This window comes from Poecilia reticulata, linkage group LG10, assembly GCF_000633615.1.
Source record: "Poecilia reticulata strain Guanapo linkage group LG10, Guppy_female_1.0+MT, whole genome shotgun sequence".
Taxonomy (NCBI): domain Eukaryota; kingdom Metazoa; phylum Chordata; class Actinopteri; order Cyprinodontiformes; family Poeciliidae; genus Poecilia; species Poecilia reticulata.
Window position 1 is genome coordinate 26575045 of NC_024340.1, and position 5954 is coordinate 26580998.

The following is a 5954-nucleotide window of genomic DNA, read 5'->3' on the forward strand; positions in this document are numbered from 1 at the left end:
GACATTCCATGACAGATGGTAGAATTTCCCCAATTTTTCCATTCAGGATGATTTTGGAGACATTAGATTGACCAGAAATATTCAAGTTTTTTTTTTTTTTTTTTCTAATTGAAGTTGTTTGAGTTTTCCTGTTTGTCTCTTTATGATAAATTGAACCGGGACCATTTAATAGGGTGAAAAATGAGAAGGAGGTAGAGTAGGACAGAAAAAGAGGAGTTGTGATCATCTTGAAGGGACTGCGCCTTTGTTCTGCTGCATTAATCTTTTTTTTTCCCCCGTTCCCCTGCTTCTCCTTTTGATCCACTGTTGGATCATCCCTGTGATGATTCACTAACAGCAAAAGAAATTAAGCACTTTGGATTGACGACCTGCTCCCCATCTCCTGCTCCTCTTCCTGTTTCGCTCCTCTCATTGTCACCACAACCTTCCTCCCCATCTCGCTCTCCATTCCTCTCCTCCCCGAGGCCTCCTCTTCTTCAATAGATAAGCAGCGGAACTTTCCTTTATCACTTCACTCTCCATCTCCATCCTTTTTCTTCTTCCCTTTTTTCCCCCTTTTTTTTCACTTTCCGTGTTGTGCTTAATCCCAGCCTTGCGGTGGATGCATGTCAGAGATGTAATTCTATTGTTGAACATGCTCTTCTGAGCCCTTCCCCCCCATCCCACCCCAGACTCAGTCACTCCCAGGGCCACATGCATATTCATCAGCTGCTGAAAACAAAAGGCAGATCACGCTGTTTGTCGTGTTCCACAGCCGCGGCTTTTCAGTTCTCTCCCTTCTCGGCTGCTTTTAGCAGATTAGTCATGTTAAACATATCTCAGACGAGCAAATGCCAAGAGCTAACTGACAGCCGTTCAATCAGAGAAACAACACAAGTTCCTCGTGCTTCTGTCTCAGAAGATGCAGGGAAGTTTAGAAAGAGTTTGGAGCATGCTGATTGTTAAAGGGCAATAAAGCAACAAAGCAATCATAGCAGGAGAGTGAACTGGTTGTGTAAAGGGACAGACTCCTGCAGGTCACTTGGGCTAATTTTAGTGGTAAAATGTTAAGTATTATTTTTAGGGTAAACAATTACAAGCGATTTAGCTGTAAGTTGAGCAAAATAAAATGTTCTTCTCTGCATTGGAGAAAATCTAAAAAAGTTAACAATAAGCTAGTTGTTGATGACTCCATTTGCTGCGTTCCTCTGATGTTGGAGCTTTGATCCGAGAATGGCACCCTGCACTTCCTCTACTTCCAGAGAATGAACACAGGCACGATTTGCTAACTGATAAGCTCAATGTCAAATATAGCTACTAGTACATGCTAGAGAACATGTAGAGTATTTGTAGAGGAGCGTCTATTGACTTTTGCACAATTTTATTACAACAATAAACTTCTTCATTGTGACTCTAGAGGAGATATAGAAATCTAAGCCTCAGATGTATAAATCTGTAGAATCCGTTGACACGTTATTGTTGAATTATAACTATAAGAAGCCCCATTTGAAGTTTCCATCACATTATTTGAGGAGGAGACATTTAAAAGGAAATTACCTGTCAGCTGTGAGTGACATATAACCTTTTGACCTAGTTCCAAAATGCAACGCTTGTACTTCAGATTGTCCTGAACACACTATCCCTGTGAATCCACACACAGAGGTGGGAAAACAGAGCAATGCTTGAACATACAGCCGGTAGAAACTGCAAAAGCAGAACTATCAGAACTCCAAATAAACAATCAGAGCTACATCTAAAAGGGCATCAATCCATCCAAATGTTCAATTCCAGTCAAATTTCAAACATGCATCCAATTGAGAATCTGAAGCTTTCTCTATCCAGAACGACTGAATTTGAATTATTTTTGGAAAGAAGAATAGGGAAAAGCATTTTGTTCTCCAGATGTGCTGATAGTGACACACCCTCAAAGAACCTGCAGGTTAGAACTGCAGCAAAAAGTCCCTCAACTAAGTATGGGCTCAAGAGGAATACATTTAAATGCACTCGACACTTTTAAAAGCACGTATTATTTTTCCACAACATCACGTTTATGCACTACTTTATGTTCATCTGTCATATAGCTTTGCCTTAAAACACATTGAAGTTTGTGGTCCTGGTCAAATTTAAGAAAGTTCAAGGGGTGTGAACGGTGTGCTATAAAGTCTGAAAAGTACAACTCTGGGTTATTTATTAGTCCGTCCTGCAGCGTCTGAGAGGGTTCCTCCTCACGCTACATCAGCAGAGCTTTGTGTGATGTCCAGGATGTGCCAGTGCACAGCTCCATGTCCCAGGCTCCAGGGCCAGACAGACGTAAACACAGCCTGACCACACTCTGAGGCGAAGCGCCAGCCTGTCCTCACCTTGCTCATAAACAGCCAAGGAGGCCACGCTGTGGGCCAGAGGAGGCACAGAGAGCGCCGAACTCCTCTGGAGGCAGAAGAGAATGGAAAGGAAGGGCAGGGGTGGAGCAGGGAACAGGAAAGGGAAGGATTTCATGCTTGTTAGAGAAGCCGACGTTTCTGCGTTAACTTGCTCTAACATGTATATTTTCTATTGTTCTTATTATTTGCTCTTCCTAATTGCTGTTCATGCCACCAGGAGTGTGTGCATTCGTGTGGATCTGCTCAGATATGTTTTCCAACACCCCGTTGTGACAGCAGCACTGGGCTCCTCAGCGCCTGTTTGATTTATGTGTCAGGACAAATATGGGTCAAAATGAAACATCCAACACGGTGGCTTCTTCTCGCTTGTTCTTCTTTCTTCTTTTTCATTCTCTTTGCGCTTTCTTCTTTTCAAAGCTCGGCTCAGCGGGACCGTGTGTCTCTGCTGCGGCACAGCCAGGTTGTGTGCGTGCGTGTGTGTGTGTGTACGCGCAGCTTCGCGTGATGAGACGTGACAATCGCCTTCATCTTCCCCTCAGACGCAGCGTTCCACAACGCTCCGCCACTCGCTCTATGTGTTGCGCGCTTTTCATCTTTCCTCCACCCGTTCCTTCCTTCGTTTTCCTCCTTCTTTTCTTCCTTCTCCTCCTCTACTTCTTGCTCTCACAGGTGGAAGAAAGGCAAATGGGAGAATGAAAGGGACAAGATTCTAATTAGACGAGGAAGCTGAGACAAAAGCAGGGGGATAATGAAGGGAAGCAACGATAACACATGTAAAACACAAATCCTTAATCTTAGAGAGCGTTTGGGAGGGGGATCTCTCATTTTTCCCCTTACAGTGAAGCAAAGTAGGGGTGCTGTGTGCCTGGGAACAGGAGGGGTTGGGATGTGATTATGAGCACAGAGCTGACAGACAGATTGACATATGAGGGTGTGTGTGTGTGTGTGTGTGTGTGTGTGCGTGGGGGGGGTCTATCCCCACGGGGCCCTCGACTCTTTCTGTTCTCAGAGACCAACCTAAAAAGTCACAATTGTGTTCAAACAAGCAGCTGCTACACTTTTATTTACATTGTTCACACTTTTGGTGATGAGTTCAACAATGTACCAATTTAGAGAAGCTTGCAGAGGTAAAATATCATGAGCTTCTTCACATTTTGTCACGGTACAACAACTAACATTAAATGGGAGAAAAATTGTGAAATGGAAATAAAACAGAACCAGATTGTAACCTTTGCCATGAAATATGAAAAAATATATATATTTTTGTGCATTTCTATTCAGTCAAATAAAATCCAGTTTAACTAGCTGGCACAACTACAGACTGATTGACTAAGGAACGTCCAAGAGCACTGGAAGAGCTGTAGACATCCACAGCTCAGGTGGAAGAATCAGTTGACCTGATAATAACGCAGGACATGCAGGACATGCAGGACAATCCTGGTAGAACCTGCAGGATGATGCAAAAGATTAAAGACTGGGACAGAGGTTCAACTTCCAGAAAGCCAGTGAGTCTAAAAATACAACTGGAGTACAATCAAAACAATCAAACATTTTCATGCATTAGTTTTGCCCTGTCATGTCCAGATATAAAAGACAATTGGGAATTTGTGGTAAGATTTGAAGGTTGATGTTCACTTTGTCCAATTAAGAAAGAGTTTAGCTATTTTGCAATGGTGACTGGGGGGCGGGGGGATTCATTATCTTCATGAGTAAAAACAAAAATACCTCTGGCTACCATCTGAAATTGCTGCTGGATACAAATCCAAACCACACATTTTTCATTTTCATGTTTGTAAAAGTTTCTTTGCTACTGGCTTCTCTGTGTGATTCTATAAAGTCCCAGTGAAATACCTCGGAGCTCGTGGTCGTGATATGACATCGTGAAAGTATTTAGAGAACCACCAATGCATTGTGTTTAGGTAAGTATGTCCAACACCTGTGAACAAAGTTCATACACAAGTTGAGCTACTCTGCTTCACCGAAAGTCAGACTGTGAAAAAGGAAGCAAAGAAGAAACAATAAGCACAGAGGATATTTTTACTGCTTGGCCATGAGGAACGGCTGACTGCCTCTCCCCCATCCATCCGTCCAGCTCTCCTCGCTCTGCACGTGGATTCAGTCTGTTTACTTATTTGTCTCACCCCTGAGCTTTTCTGACATGCTACTGCCCCTCCTGGGTCTACGGGTGAAGTGATGGAGCTTGGGGACTTCGGTTCTCTCGCTACTGCTGTGAAACTCGATTCAGATGATGAAACTGCGCGGCGGCTCACGGTGGGACACTGGTGTCTTTGCAGCTCACTGGGAGACTGAGGCGAAATCTCCCTGATGAAAGAGTCTGCAAATGTGCCTCTTTAGCCCCGGCCCTTACATCTTTTCAGAGAAAAGTCTCTGTTAGCTGCATCATGCGTCTGCTTTTGAGTTTTCAGAGAAATGAGCCTTGGATTTTATGACCTACACATAAAAATCTGGATTGTAACAACTGAGAAACTATATTTGTACATTGCTGGAAGAAAAAAAAACAAGTTATTGCTTACACATCGACTCTTAAGGCGATGTGTAAGAAATAACATATCGCACATACACATAGTTTGGAAATATTTTTATTCTAAACCCGTGTTTGATTTGTTGTCCAGCACCTTCTGCGTTCCTTTACTACTCTGTGGAGATGTGTAAAAGAATATGAAAAAAATATATTTTAATGGCTGTAGCAGAAATTGACATGGAAGCTTTTAGAAAAATCCAACCTTTTATTTGAATGAATTTATTAAGGGGCAGCAAAAACCCATAAGAAATAACTAATTTGGTTCTTTTAAATCAGTGGTAGCAGAATTGCTTGTACTACCACTTTGTATAAAATAAAGATCATTTGAGTATTTTTAAAAAAATTTTATACATTGTTGCTTTAAGTTTAATTTTAAAGAACAAACTCATTCATAACTTTTTGCCTCCATTGCTTATAAATATGATGTCACAGAAAGTCCTGTTTATTTTGATCACTGCCTACAAATCTGGAAGAGGATCTATGGTCATCTTGATCTCGGACGCTGAGCGGATACCACAGAGACGTTTGGGACGGATGCTAAAAACAACGTTTTCTACTCTTCTGTCACAAACATTAATTTATTCAGCTTAACTCTACTGGTATCAGTGCAGCGGTGGATTTGTGATGCTGTGGGCCTGCTTCTCTTATAAAAACATTAGTGATGTTGTTAAAATGTAGAATGTTTTTTTATTTTGGAAGTAAAAAAAAATTGGTGACCTCTAAATATTTATTCAAAAATCTCAATTCAGAGATTGTTCCACGGTGAGATACTGTGAAAAGATCCCTTTTGCTTTGTTCCCACATTTTAAAAAGACGTAGGTGAAGAATTAGTGTTGCCATATTAGAAAAACGGGGTTGCACAAAGTATTACTGTGAGAGAAAACCAATCAACAATTATGCGTGTGGGGACTTTACTAAAATATAGTAATTTTGTCTCCCACTTCACAGGTCAACACAAAAAAAATTGTCTAAGTTTTTTCAGCTGACTTAGTAGTATTTCGATGAGCTGAATCCAAAAATCACATTCGTTTTGCTCCATCAGGTCAACTTTT